Below are 19,879 nucleotides of genomic sequence, written 5' to 3'. Positions count from 1 at the left end.
TGACACAATGAGAAAAGACTATTTTAATGTTTTAAGAAGCAGAAACGTGTCAGCAGACATAAAACCACGGACAGTAGTAAATGCACTATCCACAACTGGTGCTTATTTACATACTTTAGTGACTTCTGAGGCTTCAAAGAGAACTAGAGTTTTCTTAATTATAAATACTATCACCTAAAAGAACCCTCTTGGGGGTAAAAGGGACATATTTCATTCTTTTCCTTTCAACAAGAATACCTGTGAGAGAGAGATCTAATGCCGTGCAATGAATGCAGGAGACAACACTTAAGTGCAGTCCCCAAACTTGCGAAGTCACTAAGATTTAACTACCCCGAACACTAAAAAGAAAGGATAACTAGGTAATGCGATAGAAACACTAAATACCACTACAAGGGTATTCATGACTACAATATGCAAATATGCCAAATTAACACACAATGTTATATGTCAAATATATGCAATAGAAAGGAAAAAAAAGGAAATATGGCCAACATACACTGATTTCCGCTTTGACTAGTAAATCCAATTACAATGTAGTGGCCATTCCCACAATTCAAATGCATACTATGCAAAAACAAAAATGTAATCGACTCAAATACAACTGGAAGGTGTGCCCCAGCCTGTGTATTTCAGATGAACACTGCTAAAAGAATTAATCTTGCTGTGGAAACTTCAATCCCAAATAGGGATTCAATCTTCACCAAGCTTCTATTTTTATAGTTTGGAAGATACTAAAATTTTACCATTTTTACAATGTTTAATTCACAAAAGTGATTAAAGTAATTCCTAGGCTTCTACAACTATTTTTACACCAGCTACTAATGAGAGAAGCACGTATTTTCAAAATTCTCTCATTTAGACAGAGCCTACAAAGTCTCCCAAAGTATGAAACAACATAAACTACTTTAAATCTGAGGTTCCCTCCCCACTTACTAAAGAAAGCACATTTTAATAAACCTAAAAAACAGCTAACCTTACCTTACAGTGCTAGACTCAAGCTCAAATAAACTGCATAACACTTTAATGCGTTAACACGCCATTCAGAGTTCACACCGGAAAAAGAACCTAAGAGCCGAAATGTTAAAACCGGTCTTAGAAGCACAGAACAAAAATTCAGTTTTTAAATAAACGCTCAAAATAACAAATTCACAGATAAACAGGCATGAGCGAATGCACTACCTTCACGGGCAAAGAGGAAGCGCGCCGGCTCCGTGGTTGTGGGCGAGCGCAGCACGGGCAGCCCACAGCGGCAGGCTGAGCGGCAGGCTGAGCGAGCGCGCAGGAGGCTCAGGGCTGGGCGGCGGCGGGTCAGGGGCTGGACTTGCAGTGCTCGCTCTGCTATGGCGCAGGAGAGGTCTCTCTTCCCCGACCCCTAGGGGCAGGGTCTCAGCACTGCCAACAGCTGGAACCCACCGGGGCTGGATCTAAGCACAAGGTCAGAGAGCCAGGATATGAAGGGGACATGTAATTTCTAGCCTTTTCCTGTTTCTATGGGGGAAATTGTTAACAAGGACTGTTTTTAGTTATAACTTCCTTTGATCTTTTGGACTGAAAGTTACTTAGTAGATTAAAGCCACGTTAGCTGATATTATTTGCTTGCTTAGGCTGACTTAAGTGTTACAGATTCAGTTTTCTGACATGTACATCTACTACATCTAAACTAACACAAATAAACACCAATCGTGTTTATTTCCAAGTTCCGGGATTCTGATGTTCTTTCACAAATGACTCTCGAGACACACCTTTTAGGGCAGAAAGTTCAGTTTTTAAAAGAGGCAGAGTCGTCTTTATTAAAGAGGAAAGTTATGTTTCAAACAGTTATGTGTTTCCCTTCCATTTTCCTAAAGAAAACAGCAGTTTGTTAAATGAATTTGACACTACTTTTTATAAATTTGTGGACCTGATGATACCATTATTTTAAATACCACAACCACAATGTAAAAACCTTTTAAATACCTGGTACCTGCAAACAAATACTTTACATTTACATCCACTGGCAAACAAGCGATAACCTACTGAAACCGTGAATCTAACTCTTCAGACTTCTTTAATTAAAAATGTGTAAACTCTCTCAACAGCCTCTGCTGATTAATTATATAAATATGGCACATTCAAAATTAAAGGTACCACCAAAAGCACAAGTAATCAGAGAAAAAAATAAAATTGGACTTCATTAAAATAATGAAACTTTAGTATATCAAAGAACATTATCAAGAAAATGAAAAGACCACCCACAGGAGGGGGAAATATGCACAAATCACGTATCTAAGATGCTAGTAACCACAATATAGAAAAACTTAGTAACTCAACAATAAAAACCCAAATAATATAATCTAAAAACAGTAAAAATTTTGGAATAGGCATTTTCCAAAGAAAATGTATAAATGGTTAATATGCACATGGAAAGTTGCTCAACATCACTAATAATGATGGAAGGTGTGAGATAAGAGCATGAGATACCATTTCACAACCACTGGGATGGTTTAATGGGAAAGAAAGAAGGAGGAAGGGAGGGAAGGAAGGAAGGAAGGAAGGAAGGAAGGAAGGAAGGAAGGAAGGAAGGAAGGAAGGGAGGGAGGGAGGGAGGGAGGGAGGGAGGGAGGAGGGAGGGAAGGAAGGGAAGTCAAAAAGGAAGGGGGGAGAAAGGGAGGGAGGAAGGGGAGGGAGGAAGAGGGAGGAATGGAGGGGGGAAGAAGGGCGGAAGAGGAAAGGGGAAGGAAGGGAGGAGGAAGAAGGAAGGTGGGGAGGAAGGGGGAAGAGAGGGAAGGCATGGAGGGAAGGAAGGAAGGGGGTACGCAGGGAAGGAACAGTGGAAGGAAGGGGGAAAGGAGGAGGGAGGGAAGGAGGGGAGGGAGAAAGGAGGAAGGAAAGGGAAAGGAAGGAAGGGGGGAAGAAAGGGGGAAGGAAGGGGGGAAGAAAGGGGGAAGAAAGGGAAGGGAGGGAGGGAAGGAAGGAGGGAAGGGGGAAGCGGGGAAGGAAGGGGGGCAGAAAGGGGGAAGGAAGGAAGGAAGGAAAGGGTCTCGCTGTCTGCACACAAACTAAGCAGCGGCATGCCAAGCAAGCACAGTGGGTTGTGGTGTCCTGGTCCCAAACTGCAAAGTCGTCTCCTCGCTCAAGCTGACCTGTAACCTCATATAGTCCTGGGGGTGCTCTCACAGTACTTCCGACACGCAGAAAATTCGAGTCCTGCAACATGCATGCTTCCAGGTGCACTGAACAAGGTGACGCCCGCCACGCATACCGTAACAAGCATTCTTTTCTCTACCTAGTGCCATGATGTTCACGTTTCTGTGCTTCTTGTTAGCAATTTCACCATTTAAATTTTTTAAAATTTATTTTGAGAGACAGAGAGAGCAGAGAAGGGACAGAGAGAGAGAGGGAGAGAAAGAATGTCAAGCAGGCTCTGTGCTGTCAGCGTGCAGCCCGATGCGGGGCTCAAACTCACAAACCGTGAGATCATGACCTGAGCTAAGTTCGAGTTGGATGCTAACCCACTGAGCCCCCCACCCTCCCGTGCCCCAGCAATTCCACCGTTTAAAGTGGCCCGGAGAGCAGTGGCTGTGCTACCTATCGTTCCTAAGCTCAAGGTGGGATGTGCTTTACGGAGAAGCACAAAGACACAGAGCCGCCGCATGTGAGCCTGATGTCAGTGTCAGCAACATGTGTTAGGTAAGGGGTCTTTCAAGAGAAACACACACTAAACAACTTACGTACCAACTCGTTGTCCAAAACACAAGCAAGGCACCTAACCCCGCACTTCCCTGATTTGGTGTTTATGTGACCATGTGGAGCCAAAACACGTGCTTGTGGACATTTGCAGCAGCCTTGTTCACCACAGCAAGGACACAGCTCATGTGTCCAGCGACTAACGCACAGACGAGACGCACGCGCACAGCGGAGCACTGCTCAGCCTTAAAAAGACACACGAGGCAGACACGGCACTAGGTGAAAGTCCGACAGGAAAGGTCACACGCCATATGATTCCACGTATGTGACACGTCCCAATACTCTCGTGTATGAGACAGAGAGTACATGAGCGGCGGGGTGACTGCCAGTGGGTAGAGTTTCTTCCAGGGGATAAAATGTCCTGGAATTCAAGAGTGGTGACGGCACACGGTCTTTTCCGTACTCCACACCCACTGACGGGTACACCTGAAATGGTGAATCTTATGGAATATGGATTTTATCTCCATACAAGGAATTTTAAGGAAAGTATGACATTGTGGCTATGAGACCTCAAAGTCTCGTGTGTCAGAGCCCCCAGAAGGCTGGCGAGAAGGAGGCCGTGCGTCCCCATCCCCCATCAGTCTGATATGGGGTCGGGGCTAGAGCCTGAGAACCTGCCTTCCTACATGTCCCCAAGCAATGCCAATGCTGCTGATCTGAGACTCAGGTGCTGAGCCACCACGTCAAAGATACTGTGTAACTGTCAAGTCACCATGTTGTACGTGTGAAGCCAACACTGTATGTCAACTATACTTCAATTAAAAATAAAACCATTGTAAACATGGGGAAAAAATAAAGACAGTGTATGAGCTCCTCAAGGGTAGGAAGGTAACTTTTGTTCCTGTATCTTCTTCTTCTTCTTTTTTTTAATGTTTATTTTTGAGAGACAGAGTGTGAGTGCAGGCGGGGCAGAGAGAGAGAAAGGGAGACACAGGATCTGAAGCAGGCTCCAGACTCTGAGCTGACAGCACAGAGCCCGACACAGGGCTCAAACTCATGAGCTGTGAGATCATGACCTGAGCCGAAGTCGGAAGCTTAAACCGACTGAGCAACCCAGGTGCCCTTGTATCTTCTAAATTTACATAGGAAAGAAAGGGGGAAAATAGACAACAGGGAAGAGAAGCGTTAACTCAAGTAAATACTTGAAAACATTAGTCTCAGAAATCACAGGGTATGGGGACTCATTGTTATATGTATGGCAAACACCAGAATACCAAAAAAATCTCCAAAAAAGAAATACAGAGTTAAAGTGAAAATGAAGGTTTTTTTTTTTATGTTGCAGTATTAATTTTTATTGATGAAAATTTGGTAGCAGGACTGAACATTTGAGGGTTTTTTTCCTTCATAGTTTATTGTCAAGTTGGTTTCCATACAACACCCAGTGCTCATCCCAACAAGTGCCCTCCTCCATGCCCATCACCCCCCTTCCCCGCCCCCACCCCCATCAGCTCTCAGTTGGTTCTCAGTACTCAAGAGTCTCTCATGGTTTGCCCCCCTCCCTCTCCCCAACTATTTTTCCCCTTCTCCTGCCCCATGGTATTTTTAAATCCCTACATCATTGAACGGGACTTTGGTTTAGTTTATTACAGCAGCCAATCCCACTTCATTGAGCTTGATTCTGGAAGAAATGCAAACACAGGGTCTAGAGTTGTTGACCCCATAAATTTACCCCGAGAAACCCGTTAAATTAGTTAAAGCGTCATAGAAGCCAAAGACCTGAACTCTCCCAACTCCTAAGCTTGCAAATTCTTATTTATATCTTTAACCAAGTCACTGATTTGTGTATTTAATTACTTCAAGAATGTTGTTTCAGGGAGGGGGGGAGGGTGCCTGGGGGGCTCAGTCAGTTAAGTGTCCAACTCTAGATTTTGGCTCATGTTATGATCTCACGGTTGGTGGATTTGAGCCCTGCATCGGGCTCTGCGCTCACAGCACGGAGCCTGCTTGGGATTCTCTCTCTCCCTCTCTCTGTACCCCTCCCCCATTTACTCGCTCTCAAAATAAAATAAAATAAATGACACTGAAATGTCAGCAAGTGTTCGGCAGACACACTTGAGTGCACAGAGCAGACGGAGCATCGTCCGGCAGCGGCAGGTGTCGGCTCGTGCAAGTGGCCCCCAGGCACCCACTGAGTCCTCCGCTCCCTCCCAGGACCACCTTTGTCCCTTCAGCTGTACCAGCTGCTTCTTTATTCACTTGCAATACTGCGGAGTTTCTTCCAGCCCAGAAAAGTGACCCTTGTGTGGCCTGCTGGTGTTCAGGCTGCTAGGCTGTCTGTCCCCTCCTTGCCAGGACATCTGTCCCCTCCTTGCGGGGCCACCCTTCTCGCTCCTTCTCAGTCTCACCCACTGTCTGATGAAACCGTTCCTTCAGAAATGGAAGCTGATGGTCCTCTGTCAATAGGCACTTTCTCCACTTCCTCACGTCCCTGCAAGAGTCTTCTGTCTCCGTTACTCTAAGGTCCTCCACTTTCTGAGACCCCGAGTCCATTTTCTCGGGGGCCCTCATAATTCTCTTATTCTAAATCTTAGCAACACCTATGGCTCCTGTTAGCCCTGTGTCCTGCCAGCAGCTTAAACTCTAGAATTTGGGTGTATCTCAAATATACTCCCCCACTCTTGTTGGTGGGGGATGAGGTCGAAACCCCCAGGGGCTTGGGAATCCACAGACAATACAAAACCCCCCCTGCACTTTTCTTCCCCCACAGACACGCCCTCAATGAGGCTCCCTTATAAATGGGCACAAGGTGGGGATGAACAGCAGGAACCAGGATGAGGCGGAACGGACGCCACAACCACCTGTAATAACTGCTCCTGCAGCCCCCTCACCAAGCACCTCACAGTCCCGCCTCCCTCCTCACTGTGCGGATGGGTGAGGGGGACACGCCTACGCCAGGACAGGTGCCAGGTGTCTAGGGACAGGCGCCAGGCTGCAGGTGCCTGGAGCCAGGTGCAAGGGGACAGGCTCCAGGTGCAGGGGACAGGCACCAGGGAACAGATGCCTGTGACAGGTGAAGGGGACAGGCTCCAGGTGCCAGGGGGTAGATGCCAGGCACCATGGAACAGGCACCAGGGGGTAGGCACCAGCCTCCAGGTGCCTAGGACAGATGCCTGGGGACAGGCACCAGGGGATGGATGCCTGGGGACAGGTGCCTGGACAGATCCTGGGGACAGGCGCCAGGGGACAAGCGCCAGGCGCAAGGCTGTAGGTGCCTGGGGACTGGTGCCAGGCCACCTGTCAACAGGAGCATCACCTACAGCTGAGTGACGATAACAAACTGCAGAAAGTGAAACGAAGGGACTTAAGCTGCTGTATAATCATGTCTCAACCCCAAGCGACATCTTGATTTCCTGTGTATGTTCACTCTCTCTCTCTCAGTCCCGTGAGCCCCAAATTTCACTCCATCTTCCCTGAACCCCACCCCATGCTGCCCCTGCACCACCATCCACCCTTGGTCACCATTCCCGCAGCCGTACGCCTTCCTCTCCGGCTGTACCTTGTCCACGTCCCCCACCCCCGACCCCCGCCGTGTGCCCTGATCCTGCAGCCAAGGCCTCCAGACTCCCTACCATCACCAGCCAACCTGACCATGCTGCCCCCCACCAGGAGACCATGAGCAGTGGTCCCCGTCCATGGGTCGTGTTTAAACTCCCCACCGGCCACAGCAACCTGGGGTCTCTGCCCACAGGGTGCACGGCGCCCAGACATGTGGGCACTCCCATCTCAGTGATCGCACTTTCTTCCCCACAACAGCCTCTCCCCAGCTTTCCATTTGCCTCATCCCATCCACTCTTGACAACAGGACCCCACCTCCATGAAGCCTTCTGGATTACCCAGGCCAGAAACCCTGTTCTCCTACTCTGAGTTACCCTGAGTCTCTTACAGCACTGAGCTCGTGTTAGTTTCTTATCTTGGTCGTTTTACACCTCTTTTACCCCCTTAATCGACACTTAACCCCACAAACTCTATTATTATCATTTTAATACCCCTCAGGAAAATCTAGTACATAGATTTGACAAACATTTGTTGGAAAAAAAAATTGATGTTTTACGATTTGTTACCACTGCATATTACTTTGTTATGTCACTATTTATTAAACTGAATAAACATGGTTTTAGTATTTAAATCTTATTTTCTTGCTGATTTCTATGGGCCCCAAAGACCACTTCCACTATGGTAACAGGAAAGAAACAAGAGCCGATATTCAGTGTTATTTCAAGTACAACCACATATATTGCATTACTGTCTGCTTGTAAATTCCAGGTAGTACATTGCTGCTAAATAACAGGGAGTGTAAGGGACTGGCCCTTCACACTTTTATCCAAACCAGCAGAGGTCACTACAGTAGCGAACATGTGAGTTTACCTTCAGAAGTTCTTTAAAGGTTTGTTTTTGTTTTGCTTCTAAGGTGGGCTTTTCCTTGGCATTAGCATAAATATTGTTAAACAATGAACATAAATAAAAGTCTTCTTTCACAGTGAGCCATTAAATTTAATAGACAATAGACTTTCTGCTTAAATGCAGACTGATCTCACACTAGCATTAGTGAAAGAGTCCTAGAAACAAGTGGGTCTGGGAAATCACTTTTATTACATCCTTTGCTTGATTTGATTAAAAACTAGGAAACTATATCCATTTTATCAATAATCCAGAAAGCATTTTGGTCATGAGGAATAAAATTTACTTATTAATCTATACACTTTTAAAAATTTTAGTGAATATCAGAAGCTATTTTTTTTTTTAAGTTTATTTATTCATTTTGAGAGATGGGGGGAGGAGGCAGAGGGAAAGGGAGACAGAGAGAGAATCCCAAGTGGGCTCTGCACAGAGTCCAACACTGGAATCAAACTCACAAACCGTGAGATCATGACCTGAGCCGAAATCAAGAGTCAGATGCTCATCTGACCGAGCCACCCAAGTGCCCCAGAAGCTATTTTAAAGCAAAACACACAGGGATTAGCAACTTGCAAAGAAAAGGTAGTCTTTTATTTTTCTGTGGAGAAATAAAATATCTGACAATGCAATACTCAAAACAGACAAGCAGAAATTCCTTAACCTAAGCAAAAATTAAAACACCTTTTTCAATGTAAAAGCCAAGTCAAAGAGGTTAGTCGGTTACAGGCTTCAGGTGGGGGCTCTGGCACACATCGTGTCCGGTGGCAAGCAGCGTAAAGTGAGGGCAGCCTTCCTCCACTCGAAGCAGGAAGAATGTGTTATGTCTTGGGGAGCCTGGGTGGCTCAGTCGGTAAAGTATCCGACTTCGGCTCAGGTCATGATCATACGGTTCATGGGTTCAAGCCCCACATCGGGCTCTGTGCTGACAGGCTCTAGAGCCTGGAGCCTGTTTCTGATTCTGTATCTCCTTTCTCTGACCCTCCCCTGCCCATGCTGTCTCTCTCTCTCTCAGAAATAAATAAAACATTAAAAATTAAAAAAAAAAAAAACAAAAAACAATGTGTTATGTCAGAGCAGGACAGGAGGCTCAGATTTGCTAGTTTTCTATCAAAAACAAGCTGGAACATTTCAGCCATAACAAAATAACCAGGCTGTAGATCATCTAAGAATATAATCTTGTCATGCATCATGATTCAAAGACAAAGCATAAGGTGCCCATCGGCCCTGGAGAGCTTCCAAAGTATTTCTGATTTGCAATATAGGGTTTCACAATAAGAGGTTTTATTTTACAGTAGATGTTCCTGTTAGGAGATGGGCTCCTAGAATGAAGACTCTCCTCCTTTCCCTCATCAGAGAACAACCGTGAGGGCTTCAAGGGCACTGTGACCAAACCTTAAATACATCTAAATGGAAGTGGCATGTATAGACTAAGAGCAGAATTAGGACTAATAAACTGAAATTTTCTACATGTCAGACTTCTAATATTTATGGAGAAAGTTACACATACTTTCCTTATGTCATGAAATAAAAATACACACAAGTTAATTTTCCAAAGTCAGACTTTGTGGGAAAACACATGTCACCTGCCCACAAACACCTGTCATCACTGCTGCAGGCTTCACTTAAGTGACGTTACAACACATCACATTCTCTGATATAAAATGAATTTCCATGTTAGAAAGTAAATGAAAATCCTACTCCTCTTGATTTATACTTTTTGTAATATGTGGTAATATTATTTTTGGCAAGAAAAGAGCCTTAAACTACCCAAACTCTAAGACATCATTAGGATTTGGTATTTCACAAATGCAGTGGGAGTAGTTTTCTATGTGGAAAACACATTCATTAGTTATTCAGAAGTTCAAATAGTCCCAAATTATGAAACTCCTGCCATGTCTGGCTTCAGAAAGTAGTATATACGAAATAAAAATGTGCGATGGCTCTAAAGAGATAAGAAATGAGGGAGGTAATAACAAATGAAAAAGAGCAAGGATATTTATTCGTGCCAGAATTCAAGACTGTGAGATACACACTAGAGTATTTTACTTAGGCTTCTTTAAAATCTTAAAATATTGCAGCATGTCAGTATTGTCAGACTCCAAACATAGGTCTGGCTGGAAGAATACATTTATAATTGGGATACATCAGAAACCAGGACTAGGTCACGTAAGGTAAAGGGTATCTTAACATACTAAATATGCATGTCCCTGAGCTCAGCAAGCCACCCCAGAAACACTGAACCAAAAACCTTCGCGGTTGGTGGGCTCCACCACAAGGCTCCTCAAGAACAAGCCATCTTTTGCTGCAGAATGTAAAGCGGAGGCAGGTTCTAGCAGCCATTACTGTCCCTGAAAGGGGACCCTTCTGAACTGTCACCCAGAATGGACCTCCTGCATTTGGGCCGGTAAATGTGCAGCCCTGGGGATGAGGGAGTGTGGGCACCACAAGGCAGGTGTCCCGCTGCCCATCCCAAGCCACCACGTACATGCCGTGACATGAGCATCCATGCAAGACTTGGAGTGCGGTGACTGGGGACTGAAAAACTTACAGTAGCCACCTAGGGCATCCTTAACCTAACGCATCTTTACAGAAGAGAAGCCCACAACTTTGTTAACCTGTACCAGGTTCTCAGGCCACAAAACTCTTGACAAAAATGTAGTGGGGAAAATGCTTAAGGTGAATATAAGCATTTCTATTCCTTGACAACAAACCCCACACCCTAACGATATGAGGAAAACCAGTACAGACATGTGACAGGCCTGGGTTCAAACACTGCAACTGCAAAGAAACCCCGGAGACAGGCATTTGGTCACTTTGAGTGCAAAGCAACCACAACAAAATAAGGGACACACTTTATTTACTAAGCAGCTCACTGTATCAGAGCTGTGAATTATGTTAACAACTGGCTACCACCAACAGGACCTTGGCCTTAAAAGGAAACAGAGAAGAAGTCATCACAATGTTATTAGTAACACCCAGTATTAAGATCTGCAAACATCTGTCAGAGGAGAATGAAAGAAGAAAAAAAAAAATCAGGAACCGGGGAAATGAAACCAGCGGTGATTTGCTTCGTTCCCAAGTTAAGCCACCTGCCTTGTTCAGTCCCCAACAGTCTTCGCATCCCTGGATAGTTCGTCTGGACCAGGAATTCCTAAGTACGCCCCCCACCTAATATTCTCAAGCCATGTTCCCATACACAGCACAGTCACACAGCCCCTCCCCCTCACCATCCCTGAGGGATCTGAGGCAATGCAGGGCTCCGTCCTTCCTGGGCCCGTGGCATGCCTGAGTAACACCTCCCGGCATGGCAAGGAGTCAAGGATCAAGCTCAGAACCCTGTACAGAAACAAGTGGAAATGTCACAACTCTCTAAAACAACGCCTAATTTTGCATAAAGCTAAAACATACTTTTTCTTTCCATCAAAGAACCCTAACTTTTGAGAATAACTGCTTTTCCTAATCTCTGATTGTATCTGCACCGATGGCTACCGCGGATGCTGACATCTGGCGACTAGGACTCAGAGACAGTGTCCAGGACAACGATAGGTGAGCTCAAACCCTGTGAAGCCAGGAGCACATGAAAGACGCTTGGTCTTCAGGTGCATGGCTGGCTCAGTTGGAGGGGTGTGAGACTCTTGATCTAGAGGTCATGAGTTCAAGCCCCATGTTGGGTGTAGAGATTACTTATAAATAAAATCTTAAAAAAAAAAAAGGTGCTGAGCCTTTGCTATTATGATCTTAAGTTCCTCACATTTTTGACACTGAGACTAAATTTTACAAGATCTCCCAGGATTAACTCTTGGTGGGGGAGGGTGGGAGTAGTTACAGAGCTTGATCTCAGTGACAACTATAAGTCCTCAAGAAGCGGAGGGGAGAAAACAGAAAGAGGAGGTCCTGGTGCTCACATTGTCCCTTGTCCCTGCAGCAAAGCCCCTCGAGCTAGTCCAAAGAAACCTAAATCTAAATTAATGATAATGCACAGACTTCACAGGGCCACAAGAAAACTTATTTCTGATCCTAGCCTCAAGAATAAAAACTAGTATGTCATTGATGTAATACATTTCAAAAGGCAACTAAGTCTGCATACAGGAACACACTTGCATTTGGGGATTCTGGTACTATATTTGAAAAGTTCAACGCTGCTTTTGTACGGTCTCCCTAAAGGAGCTTTTATTTTTTAAAGGTTCCTTTTAAAAACTTAAGTCCTAGCGCCTTTGATCATCAGGACTAACTTCAAATACATGGTCAAGCCAGAAGATTTTAACGATTTTCTTTGGGTCTCTGGCATCAGAGTAAGCCTATTCCGGGCTCGCAGAGGAGCACACAACGGCTTATACAACAGCAGACCTGACCCGTCTGTTGTTTAGATCATTTTTAAAAAGAAAATGAAGTACAAATGTGGGAACAAAACACGTTATCCCTGCTTGGCTCAGGAGCGGACCAATCACACAGAAACAGGGAGTGTACGTACAAATCTAAAATTTTATGAAAGTTATCTCAAGGACAAATGCTAGTAACAGATTCCTATTTTATTTTTCATGTACTCTTTCACTGAATGTTTAACGCTAATATAGGACTTCTTTTTTAAGACAAAAGGTTAAGTAACAAAAGCAGAGGAAAAGAGAAAATAGAAGCCTACAGGGTAAAATCTTATTGCTGAGCAGATAAAAAATGTACTTCGAGTAGTTTCAATATTTTGCGAACCAACTTCCTTTTCAAATAAGCAAACTTGGAAGTTAACAACAGATTCTAGGGGTCTGATAGTGACACCTCCACTCTACATTGATACATTCAACTTAACAGATTGATATATGAGAGCTAATTATTTTATTCATGAAAAATAAGCTTAATCCATTATTTAATTCTTTAACATTTTATAAAAATGATCTAGTCTTAATTTTATGTTAGTTGTGACCTTTTCTTAGGTAACCCTTCTAAGAGAATACCAGTGACCACCAAGAATCAAGGAGACAGAGTGGGGCAACACTTCACAACATCGAAATAAATCTTCTTAAATAGCAAAGTAAGTTCCAATCACTCCTTTCTACTTTATTCCATAACTTTAAAGTACAGTTCCAACTCTTAAGTACAGTGCTTTTCTTCAGTCTCCCTGCTATAAACATCTAGTCATGCAGGATGAGAGTCCTGAGGATGTAAGAGTCCAAGGTCATGGCTGCATCCGGCTTGTCCCCGTCCTGGCCTGTGTCAGTACTTGCGAACACACTTCCCCATCCCTGGGCTGTCTTTCTAGCTCACACGCTTTAGTGAAACCTCAAATTACCAAACAAGTTCAACAAATGTTTATTGGAGCTAATGACTCTAGTGCACTTGGCTTTACTCTTCTGCTGTCTAATGAGCCTAGGGAACAAAGTTAAAAAGAAGGGCTTGACAAACACAGGAGGCCGCCCCTAAACGAAGTTTGAGACGTCCTCCCTGCCTACTGGGACAGAGAAGCAGCAAGCCCAAGCTCAGGCGTGGGGGGGGGGGACGACACACGGGAGCAGGAGCGGATGGGGGGGGACGACACAGGGGAGCAGGAGCGGACGGGGGGACGACACGGGAGGAGTGGAATGGAGGGAACACTACGGGAGCAGAAGGGACATCAGGGATCCATGCTGTAATCAGCTCACCCTCCACAACTTACTGGCACAAGAAATGCGAGTTGAAAACACTGTGACACTGGGGTGACCAAAGAGTCCCCACAAAGGTGTAACGAAGCGGCCTTGCGCACCATGTTCTCAAGATTCCAACATAGTTGTTTTCTTATAGCCCCATCACAACTGGTTTAATCCCGGACACAGGGGGCTGCGGGAAGTCCCGTCCCTGCTGTCCTCAGGGGACAGTCTCTTCCACCTGCAGGACAGACTCGCCCTCCCCCCAACACCTCCTTAGCCCCTGCTCCACCCAGTGCTGCCCCTGAGCAAAGTAAATGCAAGTTATCTCCCTCCCTTTGCTCCTGGGCTCCGACATGTATCTTCCGGACAATTCAAAGAAAACAGCAACAGTCCTGGCTCTGCTGCCATCACACCCTTAGTGTATACGAATCCCTAAGCAGCCTGAGGATCACCTAAAAATAGGGTTTACCTTTAAGTTAGAATAACACAAAGAGATGGTGGCTTTCAAACTACCTAATCACGAGGAAAGAAAACACAACTTGAAAACATGGAATTAAAAAAAAAAAAAAGCTCCTAGTTCAGTTACTCTTAAATTTTGAAGAAAGGTATAGTGCTCATTTATAGCAGATCTCCTCTCTCTCCAGGTGGCAGGCTCACAGAGACCCTCTCCCCTCTCCCTGCCCAACGCCCAGTGTCTACACCGGAACTGGAGATCCGCAGGACTGCGAGAGCTTCTGTTTTTAGAGGTGGAGCAATTAAACTCATGCTGTTGTTGAAGGAATCGTGTCCACACATTCTCAGAGAGGTGAAGGACTCCTATGCTCTGACCCATTTCATCCTCTTCAGTATGGTTTTCTCATTTCCCCACAGAGTCCTCTCTGGGAAAACCAATCTTCCTGTTGATTCCATTTTTTAGCATTTCCTCTGGGAGGTTATGTGAATGGTGAACACTCTTATTTTATCAATTTTAAATTTTCTTAATTTTGTTCTCATCCTGGAATGATAGTTGAGGAGGGCACGAAACCCTACACACTGTTCTTCCTCCCCGGCACAGCCCAGTTACTACCTCCCCATCTCCTGGCATGGGTGCTGCTAATGACCAGTGCACTCAGTCTTCCCTGTCAGTGAACGCTTCCCCTGGTCGTTCTAATATTCTCTGTCTGACCTCATCCTACAGAGGGTCACATCTTGAATGCACCTGCATTAGCCGCTCGTACCTGGAGTGCACTGCTGATCTGCTGACTCCTGTCCTTCATCAGTTCTGGAAGGCAGGCGGTGATGTGCCGTCCCGGACACGCTTCCCTTCCAATCTTGGAGAGACAGGCTGCAGAGCAGTGGACTCGATGGTCCAGAACACACGCTGTGGCAGTCAGCGCTGCAGGACCGTTCTGTATTTTGCTTTGGCCTTGTTTCCCTTCTTCCCCTCCTGCCGTGTGCTCCGTGGTGGCCGGCACTTACTTCCTCCCCCGGCCGGATTCTGTTCACATATTTGCTCTGCCGCATTTTAAAGCCCCAGTTCTGCGGTGGCATCAGGCACAGTGCAGCCAGCAGACAATGGCCTTGGTTTCTGGTCACTAAACTCTGTGTTTACCCCCACATTCTTCCCCTGGTTCACGACTTCCAGTAACGCCATGGCCCCAATACATAGCCAGAGCCACGCAGCGTCTGCGTGGGAAGGGCTGTGGCTTGCGCTCTTTCTTGCAAGCGGTGAGCCCGGCCCGGCCCCAGCCCCCGTGCGGCAGCCAAGGAGCAGTCCAGCACTGTCCTGCTTCTGGCCGGGACGCTGGCCGGATCACAACTTCCTGTCCCTGATCACTTTATGGTCTCTGAGGTATTTGTCTTGATTTTGAGGCTGGCCGGGTCACTTCAGTTTTCTCTTTTGTGTTCTGTCATTGCCACGTGGGGGACGGTGCCCTGCTGACCAGGGCTCTCCTGTCCGCCAGCACGGTGCCTATTACACAACAGGGTTTCGATAAATAGCTTTCACAAGATAAGCGCAAGTAAATGTGCTTGCATCCAAACATGTCCATGGAATATTGAATCATAAAAGGAGAGCATTAACACAATCCTTGTGGCATACACATTTTATTTGCTGGACTAAAAACAGCCATGTCTATGCCAGCCCAGTGAACAGGACAACACCCTGTATAACCCACAATGAGTTTGAAACAGTTACAATTCTAAGAACAGGAGCAAACTAATGGGTGTAAAGCACGCTGCACAGTTCCTGACCCATCTCCTCCTGACTTCTTGGTTTTCTACATGTATCACGGGTGACATAATCCTTAGGAAAATTTATCTTGGATCAGAAACTGAAACTAACAGGAAACGACTCAAACTCGTTTATCCCACATCATTCTCAGGCATACCCCATTTTTGTTGGAGGAGAATACTATGAGGAAAAACAGGGTCTTCCAACCAGCATGAGGCCATCAGGACACAGTATATTTATAAAGCCTGGTATGTTAACGCCACAAAAGTAAGAGTAATAATCCCCAGAATCCTCAAAAAAAGAAAGAAGAAAGAAAGAAAAAGAAAAGGTCAAAGAAAAATTCTTCAGAGGTCTTTAGCAATGACCAGGAGAAAATGGTCATTGATTTTGGAAAAGGCTTCTATTTATTTTACATTGAAATATTTTTGGTATGGAGAAATTAAATTTGTTAGATTATCGATTTCAAAATAAATAATGCTGGGGCGCCCGGGTGGCTCAGTCGGTTAAGCGTCCAACTTTGGCTCAGGTCATGATCTCACGGTTCGGGAGTTCAAGTCCCGCGTCGGGCTCTGACAGCTAGCTCAGAGCCTGGAGCCTGTTTTGGATTCTGTGTCTCCCTCTCTCTCTGATCCTCCCCTGCTCATGCTACCTCTCTCTCTCTCTCTCTCTCAGAAATAAATAAAAACATTTTTAAAAATTCAAAATAAATAATGCTTAAGAATATCCAACTGCCAAAAAAAAAAAAAAAAAAGAATATCCAACTGTTGATTTAATTCTCTGGGCATCACACAGCACTTTGATGTGAAGATGCTTGGGTGTGGAGCAAACCATCAAGAAAGAATTCTTAAGAAGGGCACCTGGTGGCTCAGTCAGTTAAGCTTCCGAATCTTAGTTTCAGCTCAGGTCATGATCTCACTGTTTGTGAGTTCAAGACCCATGTCAGGTTCTGTGCTGACAGTGCAGAGCCTGCTTGGGATTCTCTCCCCCTCGCTCTCCATCTGCCCCTCCCCTGCTTGGGCTGTCTGTCTCTCAAAATATCTTTTAAAAAAAAGAAGAGAGAGAGAAGAGAGAGAGAGAGAGAGAGAGAGGGAGAGAATTCCTGATGCTTGGCCGTTCCCCAATAAGCCTGCTGATCTCAAATTCCTGGATGGCCCATTCAGAACACAGGCTGCCTCACTCCTCACGAGGAGTCTCATTTCGGGACATGCTTTTCTAACAAGCTTCCAGACGATGCTGGTTGGGGAACTGTGGCTCTGGCTTCTTTCCCCTTTCGCTAAGTCTGACAGAGCTGAACTAATCCTCCTAAGGCCAGACATCCGTGTAATAATCAGGGGTGTCACGTTAGAGCCAAATCAATTCCCTTCCGTACGTGAGCCCCTCTGTTGATCAGACCTCTCGTCTATTCCAACCTCCTCTCTTGTCCAACCAAGCAAAACCTTTCAGAACCCTGGCCACCTCTGCTCTCACTCTGCTAGAAGGTTCCCCTCATCTGCCAATAAACAATCACTACTTTATCAATACTTAATTATTCACTCAGTAAGTCAATGACTATTTATGAGGTAGCTCAGTCACCATGATACGTCAGTCATCATGCTCAGTGCTGTGAAAAATACTGAGGTAAAAACCTTCCATAACTAACCTCAAATCAACAAACACTCCGTGTCTCCACATCCATCTTAGAAATTAAATTATTTAAACAAGCAAAAAATAAGTCCTCCCAAAGCATTTTGAACTGGTTTTTCCAGGAGTGGAAACAGATACATAGTGTATCTGCTACAGTCTCTTTCCTGGCCTTCTTATAACTTCATATCCATTTTAAAGAGCTCTTCAAAGAGTTGAGGGAATAATAAAGATGGCACTAGGTACATGCTAAAAAGAACTGCAGTCTCACGCAGTAGGCTTAAGTAATTACAAACTGATGCTGGGTATTCTCTCTAGACAGAAGGAAATGAAAATATTTGAGCACAGAAAATAAACTTTCCATTTTGATATTCCTGGAGTTTAATGGCACAAGACAGCTCAAAAGTTAGACAAAAGGATGAAACCACCGCCTGTTAAATTCTTCAGAGGATAGATTTTTACAGGTAATACCATAGCAATATACTTAGTGGGAACAATTTACTCTTCTGAATCATATATGTATTTTTTAATCCACAAAGTCCTATGTGTACATTTTAAAATTTGCTTTTACTCATGCTTTATTTTCAAATAATATTCATATTCTAGTGGAGATCTTAATGAACTCATTCAAGTTATCCAAAACTAATAAGCCCGTGGAATAAATGGAATTATTAATGATAAAGGAAGCTTTCACACAGACCCAATTAAGTCAATTTTATAATTTTATTAAAGCATGACAGAAGAGCCCATGTAAATGCAATAAAGTTTAATGGAAACTCAGGCTGGTACTAAGAGCAGACAGCATATGCAATGAAAGCATAACTTATAAATAAGAAATGGTCTTAGAGAAAGTCTCTATTTCCTCAGAAATAAGCCAACATCTACTCATGATCAAATTTATGTACTCGGAGCTTGCGGATAGCTAAAATGATGCTATATGTTGTTTATACAGTCTGCATTTGAAAAATGAAGTTATTCTTTAATTGGCATTTCCAAGCCAAAGTTAATGTCTGTGTGAAAATGAGGCTCATTACATGATTCTGTAAATGTACTCCGTCATAAGTGACATTACCACACAGCTGTGTAAACATATTTACCATGCCATATTCTGCCACAGGTGTCGATTTTCTACTGGGAGCATTAGTAATACATATCCCAGACTAGCCTGGTTTAGTATTAACATTGAAGGGAAAAAATATTTCTTAAATGATTTAACTATTTATAAAATATAAAATGTTAACCCAACAGAATACTTCATATGTCATAATACAACTTATTTTTGTATTTTATGCTCCAACTTATCCCTAAAAGGGTTTATGGCAGCTACTTAATTCCTTTTTTATTTTAGATATGTTACAATAAAATCTTCATCTAAAAAGTCAATAAAATCAGTCTTTAAATAATCTGATTTGTTTTACCAGCAAACATCACTTGCAACATGAGTATATTTTGTTTTTCTAGTAAATTATAATTAAAAAGAGGTAAAATATTCCAATAATATAATCAAATAACTAGGAATCACTTTATTAGGTAAAACATAAGTCCCTGAATAAGCTAAAGATAAACAATCCTATCTAAATGTAGTATAAAGTATCATATTAAGAGGAAAAGATTAAGAAGTAAACTTCTAGCCTTTGTGCACATCAAGAATGATAATGCATTACATGATAAACATCAAGTACTTAGTGTACAAACAGCATATTTGGTACCGTTCAGACCAAACGGCTCAGTGAGGAACAACTTCTTACAACGATCACTCAAGAGCAGAGCTTTAGGGAGCTCAAACAAAACTATATTTTCGATCTGACAATTCAGAAACTTCAATCTTGGAGATTACTTTTTACTTTTGGAAAAATGAAACAGGTTAAAAACTTCACACTGCCAGGTAACCATATACCTTCTACGTTTCAAGTGATTTCTAAAGACGTGTAACCCTTCAATAAAGGGCATGAGAATATTTCTCAGCTGTGGCCCAACACCTATTGGCTTTACCCTTTCTGATCAGGGGAAGAAAGAGGCAGACTTTCCTTTTCCATAAAAGGGGTCTGAACTGTAGGAGTAAACAGCACATATGCCAGGTTTTATTTGAGCTGGACACAAGCTGTGGAGGAGACAAGGATAATGAGAACTGTATTTAGGCACAAAATCCATGTTTATTCACACTGCTGTCAGGTCTGTGGAGTGCCCAAGCACACGTTTTCCAAGGCCCAGGGGTGGCCCTCTCCCCAGCCTCGGAGCAAACATCTCAGAGCCTGGGAATGTCTCCGGTGCCTGATAAGTCTAGGATTTGGAGTATTAATGGTTAGAATAC

The 19,879-nt window shown here is 44.1% G+C and overlaps 1 protein-coding gene across 6 annotated transcripts in view; it reads right to left on the bottom strand.

Annotated features, from left to right (window-relative positions):
* Positions 1 to 19,879, bottom strand: part of DISP1 (dispatched RND transporter family member 1) — a 145,590-nt gene that overhangs the window by 63,120 nt on the left and 62,591 nt on the right. The window contains exon 1 of one of the 6 annotated variants that reach the window (XM_039235832.1): positions 14,954 to 14,974. The exons of 2 other annotated variants lie outside the window; for them this stretch is intronic. The gene's annotated coding sequence lies outside the window, so the exon portion shown is untranslated. Of the gene's footprint in view, positions 1 to 978; positions 1,016 to 1,179; positions 1,303 to 3,714; positions 3,795 to 14,953; positions 14,975 to 19,879 lie in introns of those variants that run through there. 3 more of the 6 variants (XM_039235830.1, XM_039235829.1, XM_039235831.1) reach the window with 3 other exon arrangements.

Source organism: Hyaena hyaena, unplaced genomic scaffold (assembly GCF_003009895.1).
Source record: "Hyaena hyaena isolate Hyena2069 unplaced genomic scaffold, ASM300989v1 scaffold_103, whole genome shotgun sequence".
In the NCBI taxonomy this organism is placed as follows: Eukaryota; Metazoa; Chordata; class Mammalia; order Carnivora; family Hyaenidae; genus Hyaena; species Hyaena hyaena.
The sequence above is the reverse complement of the archived record's forward strand: the minus strand, read 5'-3'. Positions and strand labels throughout refer to the sequence as shown.